At 45.6% G+C, this 17,806-nt stretch overlaps 1 protein-coding gene across 4 annotated transcripts in view; it reads left to right on the top strand.

Annotated features, from left to right (window-relative positions):
- The first annotated feature begins 241 nt into the window (after positions 1-241).
- LOC138284478 (4-galactosyl-N-acetylglucosaminide 3-alpha-L-fucosyltransferase FUT6-like) overlaps positions 242-17,806 on the top strand; it is a 240,172-nt gene continuing 222,607 nt past the window's right edge. The window contains exon 1 of one of the 4 annotated variants that reach the window (XM_069223284.1): positions 242-299. The gene's annotated coding sequence lies outside the window, so the exon portion shown is untranslated. Of the gene's footprint in view, positions 300-12,247; positions 12,638-17,806 lie in introns of those variants that run through there. The other 3 variants (XM_069223285.1, XM_069223286.1, XM_069223283.1) reach the window with 3 other exon arrangements.

The raw sequence follows: 17,806 nt of genomic DNA, 5'->3' as shown, positions 1-17,806 counted from the left end.
AGATTGTCCCTGCTGGCGGAGATAGGGTTTTTGTGCCGGTCCATAATATCTTTTCGCTGCAAGGCCGAGCTTTCGACTTGAGCCCAGGTCTCCATGGAGAGTGCCCAGGCAGAGCGCATAGGCGTTTTGGGTGCTTCCGTCTCCAAGTGATCACGCGCTTTGCAAAGAGAAGAGCCAAGTTTGGAACAGTACAGTTGCACTCAGTGGCGGATGGTGAAGTTTGAGAGTGGCGGGGCTGGGATTCCGCAGCTTGGGCAAGAGGGGGGCGAGTTAACGTTCGGTGGGCATGGAGTTATTTGGTAAGCCAGCCTCGATTCCCCATGTTTTTTTTTTAATGGTATAAAATGGTGCATTTCCAGCACAATATTTTATGTTAATGAATTAAACATTTGTTTACTTCTACTCTCCGTGTGTTGCTTTGCTAGCTGCCAACACCGGTTATTTGCCATGAAAAAAACACTAAAACAATAGTGACCATTAACTACGCCACATGTCCATCATAAATGAGTATTTACTTACCAAAAGCTCTTGCCTGTCCGCTTAAACACACGCGCAGCAGCATTAACCAGGGTTCACATGTGAGCCTGCATCTTTGTGGTTCCTGCCCATGCAAACAGCAATACAATGGTTGGCTGCGGCTCCATCCACGCTAAGTGGGTCAAACAGCTGTGCAGCAGGTGTGCGGAATGTGCTGTGAATCGGATAACATTCCCCTGGTGAGGGAGGGGGTGCCCCCTCTGAACCTGATGAGCAGCCTTTACTTCAGTGTTTGATGTGAACGTGAGACTGCTGCCTGGAAGAGCTGAGCAGACATTCTGCACAGTCTGGCACCTCAGAAGACAATTTTGCACTTCTAAATGGAACTTGTGTGTTTTCGGTGGTTTTAATGAATATATTGCAGGACAAATTGCATATCTAGTCACCTGGACAAGGCGCTGTACTTGAATAAAAACAATAACTGTAAAAGGGTACTGTTTCAAGGGTCATCTGCGAAGTATCAAATCATGGGCAAGACGTATTTAGAACCTCGGCGGGCTGTTACACAATCGAATACCTCATATCAAGCAGTTTACGAGAGACAGGTGGGGTTGTGGAAATGTCCACTGTGACAAACCCGACCCCTGCCTCCGAAGGTTGCAGTTGCCTTCGATTTGGTAACTCCACTGAGCCCCTTTGGTGTGGGGGAGGGAATGTACCACTGGGATTTGGCAAGTACCTAGCACAGCAAAAAAGATGTCAGATGAGCCTGCATAGATCCGGCTCTCGTGTGATTGACAAGTATAGTAGCACCTTGCCTTCCTCCTCTCACACCATCCGCAGCCCACGGTACCATCTGCAGGAGGAACAAATAATCGGCTGTGCCAAGGAGTCAGCGCCTAGTGCATTCAATGTCTCGTCGGCGATACCAAGCACTAAATAAATGCAATTTCAGTTTCAATGCATGAGGACGTCCGGTACAAAGAATGGGGCAACCGCTCAAAGCTCACCTCGACTAGTAAAACGGTCATTCTTTAAAATGACACGGGAGAGGCACACAGTAACAACACTCCGAAGCGGGCGCATGCAGGAGGCAAACAAGCAGCTTTGTACAGGTGTCTGCCTCAAATGTTAGGTGCGAAAATGCACTTCATCAATGCTTCAACCAAAGTAAAGGATGGAATCTCGCTCAAGACCACTACACCTGCTGAACGTGTAAGAAGTATAATTTCCATACATTACAGTATGTTCCGCACTGGGCAGTAACAGTGCCCGGGCCAGGTATGCCCTACACACAGTTGAAGCACGCACGCAAACCTAGATGTACCTCAGTAAAGTGCTAGAAAATCCACAATAAGCCCCGCGCTATTGGAAAGTATACAGCAGTAGCCATCCATGCACAAAGACGCTTCCCATGTATTTTACGTCCAGCGCCCCCTCTGTAGGGAACCCGCAGCAGGCCCCTTGCAGAATAAACCGTGCAGCCCAGGAGCTCACGAGACCGCTCACTTTGTAATTCCAAGCAGACTGGACCCTCCTCCGATTACAAACAGGCATGTTTCAAAGATAGGGTGCTCTCTGCTGGTGCTAGGCGGTGTGCTCCGGTACAGAGGAGCACGCTTGCAGGAGCCCTCTGTGCAGCAAGGCTGAGGGATGGAAACGTGGAAAGGGAGGAAAGGGAGGAAAGGGAGACGGAAGGGGTCAGAGCATTCCAGAAGGAACGGCAGAGGTGCAGGGGACACCGAGGTCCGTGCGCTGTGTTAAAGGAGACTTAGGCCCTCATTCTGACCTTGGCGGGCGGCGGAGGCCGCCCGCCAAAGTCCCGCCGTCAGATTACCGTTCCGCGGTCGAAAGACCGCGGCGGTAATTCTGACTTTCCCGCTGGGCTGGCGGGCGGTCGCCTTCAGACCGCCCGCCAGCCCAGCGGGAAAGAGGCTTCCACGATGAAGCCGGCTCGGAATCGAGCCGGCGGAGTGGAAGCTGTGCGACGGGTGCAGTTGCACCCGTCGCGTATTTCACTGTCTGCGCAGCAGACAGTGAAATACATGTAGGGGCCCTCTTACGGGGGCCCCTGCAATGCCCATGCCAGTGGCATGGGCACTGCAGGGGCCCCCAGGGGCCCCGCGACCCCCCCTACCGCCATCCGGATCCCGGCGGTCCGACCGCCGGGATCTGGATGGCAGTAGGGGGGGTCGGAATCCCCGCGGCGGTGCCGCAAGCTGCGCCGCCGCGGAGGATTCAATGGGGCGGCGGTACACTGGCGGGACCCCGCCAGTGGTGCCGGTCCGACCGCGGCTTTACCGCCGCGGTCAGAATCCCCATTGGAGCACCGCCGGCCTGTCGGCGGTGCTCCCGCGGTCCTCCGCCCTGGCGGTCAAAGACCGCCAGGGTCAGAATGACCACCTTAGTACTTTGAGTCTTGATATCTCCTCCCAAGTGCAGGGGCCTTCCTCTGCCAGAGCCACAAGGGTCTGCTGATAGCCATCTGGCAAGATGTAGCGGGCCTCATGCGGGGGTGGGGTCTCCTCAGAGGCACGCGGGCTCAGGCTGCTCTGACATGGACCATAAGCACAGGGAGGAGGTCCTTTCCCACCTCGTCACAGGGTGAGTCCCACCCCACCCTGTGACGAGGTGGGAAGGTGGGGTGTCGATACTCTCTCCACTACCTGACTGACGTGGAGGCTTAGCACTTCAGGGATAGGGTCTGAAGCGCCCAGGGCTAACTTATCTCCACGTCCTCAGGGGGTGGAGACTGGCCCTTGTGGAAAGTCTTTGCCGAGCTGATGACCTCACAGACCTCAGGGCTGAGAGATTGTCAGCCCGGCAAAATACTCTCGACTCTGGGCCCGCCCACCAGGGGAGCGACTTGCAAATGTATAAAAAGCATCAGTCTCGCAGAGAAGCCCCTTGTTCAAGTTTCTGTTTGTAAGGGTACATAACAAACAGGTAAAAAAACGTAAATAAAGGCAGATTTAGCAATGCACATTGCTTTCTTTTTCACCCTGGAAGTAAAGAGGGCGTAGCCCCTACGCCCTTACACAGAAACCGCCACTGGTTGCACTGTTCTTTTTGGCCCGGCGCCGCATTCCAAGGAGGCACATCGCCAATGTGTGTAACGAGGAATTTTCCGTACATTATGCTAAAATGTTTGTGACACATATCCAGTTCTTGGTAAGCGATGGGCCCGCCCAGAACATATGTAGGAAATCTGCGTCAAGTAACAGCCAACGGGAGAGAGGAGCAGTCAGGCGGTAGAAGTAGTGGTTAATTTTATCTGGGGTGAGGTAAGCCTGATGCAATATGTATTATCACATTAACAGAAAGCAATAATTGCAGACACCAGGGCAGGGTGTGCCAGGATGCTGTGCCACTTTCTATCTGTGCTTGGATGATTGAACTCGCGGCCCCGGTATTCTCGCAATGAAGTGAGGGATACTGCAGCCTGTGTGCCTAGTGGGCTGGAAAGTCAACTTATTAGGGGGTAACCCATCCCCCTGACATGTAAATATTGAATTGTTAGGTGTATTGCATGTTACTGTTGCATGGCGTCCCCAGTATGATCCTGTCACCCAAATAAGGGAATTATACAACAGAAATTGGCCCGGATGGAGCCCGACATCCGCAAGTAGTTCCTCCATTGAGGCCAGCCGTCCTTGGCCTCTTATCCAGCAATTTACTACTCTTCTTTTCTCAGTTCCGCCCAGTGATGCAGGGTCAGTGCTTGGGCTGCCACAGGGCTCCCCTGCCACCACTCTTCTCCCAACCCTGCTCATCCAGTCTGAACCTGTGGAGAATGAGGAAACATATTGGCCGCAGAGAGCGTGATACCCAGCACCCCTCCCTGCTACACCATCCAGCATCCTCCGGTATTAATAGTTCAGCTCTGCCTTCCCATTAGCAGGCACAGGGTTGGGCATTCTTACTATTCTCTCTCAGGTGTAATTGCCTTATTTCACATCACTGCCGCCACCAGACACTACACAGTTGTCTTATGACAAGCTGAGCACTGAGCCTCGACCTTTTCTGCGTTCTGTCATGCACTCGCATCTACTGGCTAGCCCCCCTTTTGGTGTGCTACACTCCACTGCCCTGATCCTTCAGATTCCCCCTCGGCTCCACCTTCCTGTTCCAAAGCCAGGTGCTTCATTCAGTACTGGTGATATCGGCAGCAATAGAGGAATAATGGCGTTCAGTTGGACTTTACCCATCGGTAGAGGTGCCAGTGGCTCCAAACCAAGCAATGAAAATGGACTCCTCCACCGCGATTGAGTGATAAAAGACAGCCACATTGATACCTTCACAACTCTGGGCCCCGGTGCCACTGCACCTACTGTAGTAGTAATAGTAACACACCTGACACCACCTACTGTCGCCCTTCTGTACTTCAACATCCCAAAAGTTGAGAGAGAAAAAAAGTTGGAATTTTTTTTAAACCAACACATAAATAGAAGGAAGAAATTCATTTTGAAATTAATTTTCACAGTAATAACTTTCTAAAAAAAAAAATAGATTGTGCTTCTGCAAATATTTAAAATATGATTTGTTTCTTTTGTGAGATTTTAGCTGAATACGTTTTGTGTGGGTATTTTAGAATGAAGTTTGGATCTAGAAAAAAAAGATGGGTTTAAGTTAAATATAAAAAGTAAATGTATTTCTGAATGGCTCCTCTGGGGAAAAAATGGGCCCAAACCTACCAGTTTTAAATTCAACACAATTCTTGCAAAAGGGGCAAAAGTTATTGCGCACATTCGCTCACTCACTTTCCCACCCCACTCTTAGTTCCCCGATCACCCTCCCTTAGAGTGCGAGCTGGCCTGGGGTTCCACAAATCTTCTAGATCGGTGGTTCCCAACCTTTTGACTCCTGCGGACCCCCACTGAATCAATATTGGACACCGGGACCTCCAAGCAATTTGTACAGTTTAGATTTCAAACATTAAAACAGTAATTCACAAAAATACAACAACATGTACACACCAAATACCCAAATTACTAAAGATTATTATTTTATATTGAAAATTATACAAACATCAAAAAAGTTAATGGGAAGGTTGGCATTGCATCTCTGTGAATAACTTTTCAATTTTCGTTTTATTAAGAAAAGCTGAATCCTCAGGTCAGGTTTTTATTTTTTAGGTACATAAGATATGAGAAAGTTTTTTCACATAAATATGTGGTGGGGAAAGGAAGTAAAACCTTAATGGCCTCTGATCTCTCAATAACCTCTCAGTCCCATGTAATTCATTTGTTTTATAGCACTTCTTATTTTTTGTCAGCATAAGAAAAATGAAAGACTCAGAAAAAAACATAACTATCTAATTTGTGCCATGCAGTTCGCTTGCAGCTCTTTGATGGCAGCTCTTAGCTCACTGTGCTAGATTGCGATTGGAACTTATGAACTGCACAGTAACATATGAATCTCTGTGACAAAAGCAGTAATCCACTGTGCTGTGCACATAGATACCGTTCTTTGCCTGATACACATTCTTTTCAACAGGCATATTAACCATCTGCCATATCTTGGATAAGTCAAAATTGCCACTAGACAAAACTCACATCTCTCTCCAGCAGGAGCTTTATCACCAGAGTTAGCTTGCCGCTTTTATTTTTGCCCAAAAGCTGCTCAATGTACAAGAAACTTTGCAGTGCTTTTAAAACTGCTGCACAAATGAAGTAATAAATATAAAAAAAAACATGCATGTGTTTCTGTCAAAGGCCCGAGCTGGAGAAGTACCTCCCTGCTGTGTCAGGCCTGCGGACCCTCTGGGAATGTGTCACAGACCCTAGGGGGGCCACGGGTCACAAGTTGGGAGCAACTGTACTAGATCTTCCTACTATGCCCTTAAGCCAAACTACTTGCCTTTCAAGAGAACAATATTAAACAAGCATTGGCAAAGTCAACTGTTCTCGCCTATGATAGAGCTATTGGCTTTAGCAATGTGTTTTGGTCTTGTTGTACACCAGTGTGACTGCTTTTCAGCATGGCTAAAATTTAGTGATGTAGTGTGAGGTGGGGTAGATTGGAGTGGAGTAGATTGGGGTAGAGTGGAATGAGGAAGATTGGAGTAGCGTGGAATGGGGTAGACTAGAGTAGCGTGGAATGGGGTAGACTGGGGTAGAATGGAGAGAGTGAAGTGTGGTAGATCGAATTACAGTGAGTTAGACTGGAATGGGGTAGATTGTAGTGGAGAAGAGTTGAGTAGATTAGAGCAGGATAGACTGCATTGGAGTAAGGGGGTGCATTGGTGATGAGTGGAGTAGATTGGAGTGGGGTAGATTAGAGCGGGGTAGATTGGGGTAGGCTGGGGTGTAATGTGGTAGACTGGAGTGGAGTGGGGTAGAATGGGAAAGATTGGAGTGGGGTAGATTGTTGTGGGGTATTTTGGTTTAGGGTAGATTGTAATGGAGAGGAGTAGAGAGGAGTGGGATAGAGTAGAGAGGAGTGGGATAGAGTAGAGTGAGGTAGAGTGGTGTGGGATAGACTGGTGTGAGGTACATTGGACTGGTGTAGAGTAGGGTAGATTGGGGTGAGGTGGATTGTGGTGGAATGGGTGTGATTGGAGTGGAGTGGGAAAGAGTTTAATGGAGTGTGGTAGATTGGAGTAGGGTAGAATGGAGTGAAGTGGAGTGGGACAGAGTGGAATGAGGTAGATTGTAGTGGACTGGAGTGAAGTAGATTGGGTAGAGTGGGGTAGATTGTAGTTGATTGTAGTTGGTAGATTGTGGTATATTGGAGTGGGGTAGATTGGGTAGAGTGGAGTGGGAAATATTTGGAGTGGAGTGGGTAGATAGGTGTAGAGTGCAGTTTGATATATTGGAGTAGAGTGGATATTTGTGTGGAGTTGGGTAGATTTGGGGAAGAGTGGAGTGAGGTGGATAGAACTAAATTGGAATAGAGTGGGGTAGATTGAAGTGGAGTTTGGTAGACTGGAGTGGAGCAGAGTGGATTAGATTAGGGTGGATTGGAGTGGGGTAGACTGCAGTGGGGCAGTTTGTGTTGGATTACAGAACGGTCGATTGGAGCGTTGTCGGGTAGATTGGTGGTAGATTGAGTGGGACAGATTGGAGTGGGATAGTTTGGAATGGAGTAGATTGTGGTAGATTGGAGTTGAGTGTAGTGGGTTAGTTTGGAGAAGACTTGAGTGTAGTGGGGTAGGTTAGATTGGGATGGGGTGGGGTAGATTGCATTGGGGTGCATTGGAGTGGAGTGTTGTAGGTTGGAGGGAAGTGAGGTAGATTTGGATGGAGTGGCATGGGTAGTTTGGAGGGAAATTGAGTAAATTGGGGAGATTGGGGTAGACTGGAGTGGAGTATGATAGACTGGAGTGGAGTGAGGTAGATTGGGAAGAATGTAGTGGGGTAGACAGAATTGGAATTAGGTAGACTGGCGTGGAGTACATTGGGGTAGATTGGAGTGAAGTGGAATGGGGTTGATTGGAGTGGACTAGGGTAGACTGGAGAGGAGTGGGGTAGAATGGAGTGGATTGGGGTAAGTGGAGTAGAGTGGAAGGCTGTGAAGTGGAGGGGAGTGGCATAGAGTGGCATGGAATGGAGTGGCCAAATGTTTCATAGAGTGTCTTAGAATGCAGTGGCATGTACAGAGTGGAAGGGCATAGAGTGGAGTACAGTAAAGTGTATTGGCACAGTGTGGAGTATGCATGGTCTGGTAGAGCAGTAGTGCTATTTACACATTTCCAATTGAAATGCCCATTACATTTGCACAGACACACAGTTTTACCACAGACTTTTAAGGCATTGGTAAAGGGGGCAATTACCCAGGACCCCCATCATCCAAGGACCCCCTGACAACATGAACATTCTCATTTTTTGCCCTCTGACTATTCTATTTCTTTGTGTAAGCTTCTTTCTGTGGCTGTGCCTATATTTACTTCTGAACCACTCTGACCACTGTCATCTGAAATATTTTTCGGTTTCCGTGCATGTCATATTTTAACTGCTTTTGTAAGTTTCTCAAAGTCTAACATATAACACTTTCTGGCACCATGTGAGCCTGAGTTATAAGGAAACGAGTAATAAAATTCAAAGTTGTTCTGAAAAGGGGCCCCCAAAACGGTCTTGCCCAGAGCCCACAAAATCCTTAAGACAACTCTGAGTTTTACTGCACACAAATGAAAATGTGTGGAAAGTCAATTATCAGTCAACATCAGTACTGAGGTGTTTTGGTTGTATTAAAGTATTTGTTTCCACCACACTTCAGAAGTACAAAAGAAGTGCTTCATTTTTACTTTCCTATTTCTGATGTATTCTAAAATATCAGTGCAGTCTATTTTTTTTGTGTGCTAGAAGAAATATCATTCTACGGCCTGTCCTCTCACAAGGGTACTCTGCAGGATGGATTGGCACATACATTCTCTTGCATTGAAGTCAGCAAAAGAAAAGTAAACACAAGTTCCCTCAGAATACAGTGTCTGGCATTTCACCTCTGCCTTTAAATGCACAGCACGTTACAAGATAAGAACAAGCTTTAAACGCCTGTTTGCAGAAAGAGAGCACTCCGTTTGAGGATCTCATGACCTTGGAAAGAACAAAACTGATATTGAGCCTCTTGAGAATTTCCTTACTGTAATATACCCTGGTGCCACCAGTACCAACTCTGTGTATTCCATCACCTGCATAGCCGTGTCCTCTCAATCACCCTTCTTTGGTGTAGTCAGCCCCTCCTGCCTGAGTCATCCTATGCCTTTCGCTCCACACCAGGACCTTACTATCCATTGTGACACAACTATGAATAGTGTACAAGTCTCTTGCCTGTAGCCACAACCCTGCACATGATAGCAGCGTCCAGGCTCATAGCGCATTTCTTCTTGGGGTTGCCGTGCTGCTGGGACCGTCAGGCAGCTTCTGCCTCTGTTACATCCTTTTGGTCTTTGTCTGGTTTTCACTCCATGCTGTTCCCACCCATTACTTCTCTGCTCAATCTCTGCTCCTCTTCTGCTTCCCTCCCCATCCACCAGCTGATCCCGTCCTCAAATCCTGCATCAGGGTTCCACTTGCAAAATTTAATAACATTTGTGTAATGTGAAAAACAAACATATTATAAGCTTTAACCTTTGTAATAAAACATTTGATGGGGCCTAGTTCTATTCAGTTAACTACTTTTTAAAACTGAATTTGGGCAGCGTCATCTGCCATAGTGAATATAGAATACATTGATTTTACTTTCTGTATGCTATTGAAATTGCCTTTACATGTTTGAGCAATACAGGCTGTTCACCTGTGTTCCCTGATTTGGCTCTGGAACTTTTGCTTACTTTTTATTCCCAATTCTTTCTTTCATTTATTGGACATTTTTGGTCGCATTTGAAGAGCTCTTTCATTCATCTCCAGAACTGCTAAGTGGTTCCCTTGCCACATCTCCATGGTGTTGCCTTGCTGTTCAAATGTAAAGCAGTGATCTCCAGTGTGGTGGATGAGGTCCAGTCTAAAGACAATTAAATAGATTCAGCTTTGTAGGAAGAGAGGAGCACAGGTCACAACAGTTATCATTTTTGTATGTGGATGGTATGGAGAGTGCAGACATTGAGACAGTGGGAGCAGGCACAAGCAGCTGGCTTTTGTGCAGGGAGCCAGCTGGGGTCCTGAGGTGCATGGGGCTCCCCCCATAACCCTCAATGTTATGTTTTGTGGGTGCCCCGGTTGGGCACCGGGTCACCCACTTAAAATATATAGGGCCCGAGGGGTTGCAGCCACTGGGACCACTGGAGGCTCAAGGTGGGGGGTTGTGCACCCCCTACCTGTTTTTAAAGAAAATTCCTTGAATGGGGCGGGGCTTGCGGCTAATAGTGGCTCTGGAATGGGGACCACACAATGCTCTAAAAAGAAAAAAGAAACGGAGTTGGGAAGACCAGGGACCATGAATGTCCATTGAGAGAGAGAAATCTTAAAGAACCCCAGTAAATAAAGGATGCTCCCGGGACTGAGAAGCAACTTGGACAGCCTAAAAACGAATAAAGCCAGCAAGTGGAAAGCCAGAAAAAGAATATTACAAACCACAAAGCCAATATAGTAAGCAATGGGTGAAATGCATTCCCATGGCTTTCCGAATGCCCATAAGAGTCGTGAACTAACCAGACAGTGTGCTGTCTTGTAGGCTTCCATCTAAAAAAACGAATGCAACGCCCTGAAGCGGAATAAAGGTTATTTTGGTATCTAAATTATGCGTTTAAGAAGGACGAGACACGTGCTAAATCCTAAAATTAACCGCTGGTACCTAAATGATGCATTTAAGAAGCATGACGCACGCGCTAAATTCCAAAACGAGCCGGTATATTAACAAAAAATATGGGATCTGCAAAACGTTGTCAGTCAGGAAAGTAGTTATCAGTGGTGTAGCAGGTGCAGAGGTGCAGCTCCCTGGGTGTCCGTGGGAGGGTGGGACGAGAGGCGCGCATCAGCTACTTCCCAAAAGAGGTGTGAAGGTTAGGCCTAATGGAATTACGGAAGGAAGAGAAAGGGATAGAATGCGAGGAAAGTGTTAAACGCACAAATAAACGTGAAAACGAAAAAATGTAGAAATCAAAGAAGGGGAAATGAGAGGAAGGATAGAATGTAGCAAAGAGAATAGTAAAAAAATAAACGAAATACCATAGAACCGCCGAACAAGAGATACAGGATATAAAATATAATAAAGCTAGAGTTAGATAAGAAAGCGTCGGGAAAAAAGTCTCAAATAAATATAGGGAATAGGGAATATAGAAAAGACTTGTAGAAGTGTAATACAAACGAAAAGGTAAAACCACAGCTACAACAAAGAAGAGAAGCAAAACATAGCGTGGAATAAACTACAAGTACGAATAAACAGAAAAACACTTAAGACTAATAAGACTGGAAAGACTGGATATATATAAATATTTGAAGCGCGGCTGAAATGGATAATCCTTAACGTGTACGAACGCGGTATACAATGGGGAAAAGGTAAAATACAATAGAGAAAAGGCGGCATAAAGTGAGAAGATGGAGAACGTAGGAGAAAAAAAACAGAACGAGATAAAGGTGATGGGAAGGAGCAAAAGACGCGAAGCAGTCCTTTATCTGAGCCAGTGGGGGCCACCACACTCACTTTTGAGGACCCGCATTTATTTGTCCACAAAACACAATTACCGAAAGCAAAAGGGAATGTCAAAGAAACCAGGAAAACGGGGAGAACGTCAGAAAGTGAGAAAGCAGGAACCCGCACCACTGATGTAAAGGGGGAGGGAACGTGTGGGAGTGGACTAAAGAAGCAAAACTGGATTTAAGACCACTCAACCTTTATATTCACCGCGCCGAAATTTAATTACACCGCCCGGGGGTTTCTGAGCAAAGCTTTGGGCACCGACACTCTTTGTTTATAAATTAAGCAAGCACTGATAAGTGACTTGTTTGAGAAAAGGAGAGAGTGGGCGGCAGATGTAGCTGTAACCGCGGTGACTTTGATCTTGTCCCGGCTCCAGATTCCGCTTCTCTGCTGCAACGGGCCCGGGGAGACGAGGCAAAGCGACGGCGCTTGGCCATAGCCTCGGTGCAGCGCATGAAACGATTCAATGAGTTTATTCCCGGTCGCGTAGGACACTCCCTGCCGCCGCTCGCTCACTGAGCTCTGAAACTTTAGCACCCAGCTAATTAACGGTGCAGCACACAATCCAAGCACAATAAGTAAGCAGCACCGAGGGACCCCATGTTCCAGCCGTTGCCTAGGTGCACGGTCCCGCGAAGCCGGGACAGCGGCGGCGCTCGCGTGCGCCACTAACACCACACAACAGTGTCTAAAGGCATCTGGTCCCAACGACGAGGAAGTGCGCCAGGTGTGAATGCGGTTAGGAATGAGGGAGCCAGGGCGCGGCAGGTTCGTGTTTCCTAGAACGAGGCTTTTAGATCTGCACCCTCTTAAATTACTCCAAAGAGACGTATGGTAAAATACCTGTCAACTCACCTGACGTGCCCTCTAGCTGATCCACCCTGGATCGGACCGCCCCGTCCTCCACCTGTACCAGCACCACCCAAGCTATAGCCTTTTATTCCAGCCGCAGCTCTTGGCACCGAGAGCAACGGGCCAAGACGAGATTTTGGACACCTTTGCTCGGAGGTGCCAGCGAGAAAGTCTGCCTCTGGTTGTACCTTCATTCACCCGGCATTTACACTCACAATTTACCACTGAAGAAGTAAGCGTGCTCTTATTACTTCTTATATGTGATGTGCGGAATATTGTACCCTGTGTTCCTTGTGGTAGGCTGCCCTCTGTGCAGAGCTGGATCTTCTCTGGAAGGCTTTTCAGGGTCCTCCGTTACCCCCTGTGAAGGGCTGTTTGCTGCACTACCGCTCTGTGTGGTTGGGTTGGATATTACTGGGTGAATGCTATGAGGTACTTCTCTTATGCAATAATTTGCTGTTTAGGGTGGAGTGCGGTTTTTTTCAGGGCTGAACTGGCCATACTGCCACTCCGGCATTATCCCGGTGGGCTGCAGGTACATGATTGCTTTCAGAGCTGGGTAGACAGTCAAGACCCAAGAAAAACAGACCCCTTTACCCTATTCTAGTCAGGTGACCGGCAGAGTGCGCTTGTGTGGCGATTCACGCTAAGCCACATTTTGGATTCCTGTTAGGTAATACTTATTTTCTCCGTGTAATTCTACTAGTGTAGGGTTGTTTGTTGTGTGTTAGCCATTGTGTAGCTTTTCACTGTGTGTTGTCCTGTGTACGTATATCTGTGCGACGTTTCCTTATAGTCAGAGTTACTGGAATTATACGGTGGAGGAGGGCCAATTTAAGGGGCAGGTTTGAGTTAATTTTGGGGCAAGAAAAGAAGAATTATGCAGCATAATGCGGCACATTTTGCGATAGTATTACTTCATACTTGTGTCATTTGTACAAGTGTTAACACTGTCTGGGCTTTGGTTGCACCCCGTTAGTACCAATTTAACACCCAAATGTAGACTTAAACACTATAAAGATGAACAGTTAACTTTTTTGAGGGCCTTCCACTGTGGGCAACACGAGCAACATTTTTTTTGGTAACTGTTGAACAGTTTGAGCTAGAAACACTTTTTTGGTAAAATGTGCAGATTAAGCCCCAGATGATGAATTATGTGGCAAATTCGACAAATCCATAATTATGTGAAAAACTTGCAGCCTATCGCACAATTCAAGTGGCCGTTTATGGTTCCTTATTCACTCTCCATGTCCACGGTTTATTGTTCTGTTCGGTAGGATCGCCTACTACAGTATGCCAGTAGCAGGTGTTATTCAATTTGTTGTACCCCGAGTGTAGAAATGTTTTTATGTAGTTGCCTCGTGTTGAGTGATTTGCTGACTACTAAGCCTTGTGCTGTATTGTTCTAGTTTGCATATCCTTTATAGGTAATCTAATATTGTCTTATTTACCAGTGTAGAGTGTGAATTGTTACGTGACCGCTGCAGTGCTTAATTTGTGAAAGACAGAGTGCCGGAGCCCGAGCTAAGAAGCCGCCCGGCCGGTGAAATTAAACATCGGAGAGCCGCTGCTAGTCTTAATTCACCACAGCCCATTTTTATCGCTCTTGCAGGTTCCTGCTTTCACCTTTTGTGACGGTTTTGCCGTCTTTGTCTTCCCCCGTCTTTCTGATCCGTGTTGTTTTCCCTCTCTTGCACTCGGTAAGCATTGGGGAGCCGCCAGATCACATTCACCACCGCCTTAGTGTAACATCATGCTTGTTTCTGCGCAGCAGAGTTATTCGATATGGGGCGCCGTGTGCAATGTTTTACTTATAAAGAACGGTCGAGCCAAAAAACATAAGCTTCTAAGAGCCAACACCTAAAAGTGACATTGGATTAACATTTGAATAAAGAAGTTCGATAAGAAACCGGACAAATACTCAATTAACAATATAATCAACGTAGCGGTACCATAAAAAGGGAAAACTTAGACTAGTTATTTGGACATCTAATGTTTCATGTCCCTTGTAAACTATAACGTGATGGTGTAGAACGCAAGTGGCGTGCAGAGGCACCTGCTGTTTGTTGCCCGGTGTGTTTTTTCTCTGTCTATGTCAGCCACGGATCGTTGTTCTTTCCCGTGTGTCGATTTGTTTGCAGGTTCATTTTGTATCCGTGCTCGGCATACAAGAGTGACTACAGACGCGCGCTGGCGCTGATACAGTTACTAACGGGTGGGGCTGAAAGAAGAACCCGTAGACTCTAAATGGAAATCACCAAAAGGTTGATGAAAGAAGAGAGAGGCCCTGAGGCATTTCTTGTTGTGATTTTTAGGGAGGGCACACAAGGCTCCATAGAGAAAAACTGTGGGGACATTCACAACGCATCATAATTAGGGCTCCCGGTTTTATGGTTATTTTTTGACATTTCCATCTATATTTATCCATATTTATAATTTGGTAATTGTATCTGTATTTATCCATATTTAGTTTGGGTTTTGTGAAAAAAGGAAGCTCGACAGGGTATTTATCTGCATTTATTTAACCGAAAAAATGTGCACTTATGCCTGAACGCCTGACAGGTTTCAGTGAATTAAACACACTCAGATGATAAAATATGCACTTATAAGCACATATTCACATTTTAGTATAGAGGTTGTGCATATCTACTGCGGTTTAAGTCTCTTTACTAAAATTCCTTTATTTTTTTAACCTCCTTTTCTGTCAATCCACACAGCTAGGGGACTGACAGTCATGTTTGAAGGCATTTAGAATCACTCAAAATAACAACATAATTCCCGTTTGTATCCACATTTAAAAATAAATACAGACAGGAAAATAAATGTTTTTCTGTCTGTATTTATCTGTAAAAATCAGTAAAAATGGAAAACAGGGAGCCTTAATCATGCTGATTATGCACATCCATCGTGTGTGTGTGTTTTAAATATAAAAAAAATGGGAGGCCACCCACATATATATATTAAGCACACATGCACACAATCAGCATGATGCGTTGTGGGTGGCCCCCCCAGTTCTTTTCAATGGTGCCTTTTGTGCCCTCTCTCTCTGTCTCTGTCTCTCTCTCTCTCTATATATATATATAAATATAACCTAGTGGCGGTTGCCATTAGGTAGTTATAGTTAGGACCAAGTTTCCATAGACAGAGCGTTTTTTGTTTTGCCTATAACTTTGGCACTGCTTAACAAATCTTTCAGAAAATTTCCAAACATATACGTTGATCAGTTCAGCTTCTGTCTTGAAAGTTTTGGGGTGATTTAACCAGTGGGGCCAAGAAAAAGGGGGTTCCCTATATGCATTTTACCCCATTTATTTTTCCATAGGACTTTGGACATGCCTACAGCACGAACCATTGAACGGAATTACACGAAAAGCTAGATTTTGTTATGCAACTTACGTTTTTTGTGATTTGGTGTGAATCCATTCAGGAGTTTTGGAGTAACTTGAGGCCAAAAAATATAGATATCTAAGGACGCGGATACTCCATGGGTGTCCCCGTGCTTCTATCTGATTGACTGCCAACACTTCTACAAGGAAGTGTTGATGGTCAACTTGGGACTCAGCTTCAGCTGAGTCACAGAAATATAAGCCAAAAAAAGAATATATATATTCTTGGAATATAAGCCAAAAAAAGAAATATAAGCCGAAAAAAGAATTCTGGCCCTCTCTTTAGACACGTACTTCATTAAAAGCCTCATCATGTTCAAAGATCAAAGAGCTTACTTTCGCATTTTCAGCCCATTCTTCTAATAAATCAGGGTCTGGATATTTCGGACTTGTTGGGTGAATATATATATATATATATATATATATATATATATATATATATACACATATATATATATATATATATATACATATATGTTTACACATACATATAATAACTCAAAACTCAGAAGTTAAACAGTTAGCTTGAGATTTAGAGTGAGGTTATAGCTAAGTGACAATGTCAGTTAAAATATGACATTTTAAAATAAAAAAATCTGAGATTCACTAATGACGTCATTTCAAATGCCATCTGTGATATTATCAATGATATCATAACACATGATTTATGTAATAATTGAGGTCAAAGCAGTGCATGGGAGTTCACAGTTAGTTACTTCAGTAAGAGTAAGTGGAAAGCAAAAATTAAACAGGAAAACATGACTATTCCCACTGAGATTGCAGTGTCTCTTTTTGCTGTCTGCAGCTGTTGCCTGTGGTGGAGCACAAGTTGGTGGGGAGGGGGCGAGGACATTTATGGATGGGGCACTAGCCCCACCGACCTCCCTCCCCAGCGACACCCCTAGAGGGAACGTACATGCCTGGCAACCAAACCCATAAACAATGGTAAACTTAAGGTTGCCAGATGTACTGTTTGCCAGGACACTCCTGTTTTTTCAACTTTTTGTCCCCAAAATATCCAGTAAGTTTATCAAACCCAGATTTTTTGAGAGGTCCAACTAAATGCAGAGGGTGGAAAGTGTTCATACCTACCAATGCAGGATTAGTGAGCAGCCCTTATCCAAAAAACACGGCATAAAAATTACATTTATTTTCATTTTAGTGCCTCATTGTCAAATTTTTGGTATAAGTGACTGCTATCAACTAAATTATTCTGCGTTCCGCTGTCACTAGAACATTTCACTCCTGCTTCTATGTTTATGGCATGTTGCATTTGATTGTTTTGAAAATCTGATCACCAAAGCTACCTACCTTTCACCTGGAAACCGGGGCTGGGGTCTTGAAGGTTCTGGCACAGTAGAGAGCTAGTGAAGCACCGATCAGGTTCATCCTTGAAGAATGCACAATGGGTCCAAGCACTTGTACTTCAGCGATAGTATGTGTGTTCTCGCCGCCAGATAGGCAGCCAAGCAAGGGTCAGCCGAAGCTGCCACTGAGGAGCATCTGATGGCATTTCTTTGGGGAAAAAAATGTGTTTCCTCATCAGACTTTGACCAAGATTAAGGGAGAGAAAAGAAAGAAAGGGGAAGCAAAACTTGGGAAGACAGCGAGAAAGGAAAAAAGCAGGGACGAAAAGGGACACACAAGAGTGAAATAAACAAACAATGAGTGTAGGGTGGTGCACTTAAGAGGTATGAGGTAGATTTGAGGCTATACAGCCTTGGTATTACGCACCAGCTGTATTAAACCACACCGAAATTGGTCTTTGACCTCTAGGAGAGGCGTGGTCCTGGGCTGCAGTCCAATGGCCTCAAAGAGCGGTGTATGAATTTGTGCACTCAGGTGTTTAGGTTGCAGCATACCAGACAGCACAGCTGTGTGGTTTGCTAATTACATTTTGGGAACATTCAGAAAGTTGACGTAGGAATGCATTCTGCCTGTTGCTCACCATTGGGTTTGTGGTTTGTAACTCACATTTTCAGGCTTTCTATTTGCTGGCTTTATTTACTGTAGGC

Source organism: Pleurodeles waltl, chromosome 3_1, assembly GCF_031143425.1.
Source record: "Pleurodeles waltl isolate 20211129_DDA chromosome 3_1, aPleWal1.hap1.20221129, whole genome shotgun sequence".
Lineage (NCBI taxonomy): Eukaryota > Metazoa > Chordata > Amphibia > Caudata > Salamandridae > Pleurodeles > Pleurodeles waltl.
This window is presented reverse-complemented; position numbering and strand designations above follow the sequence as displayed.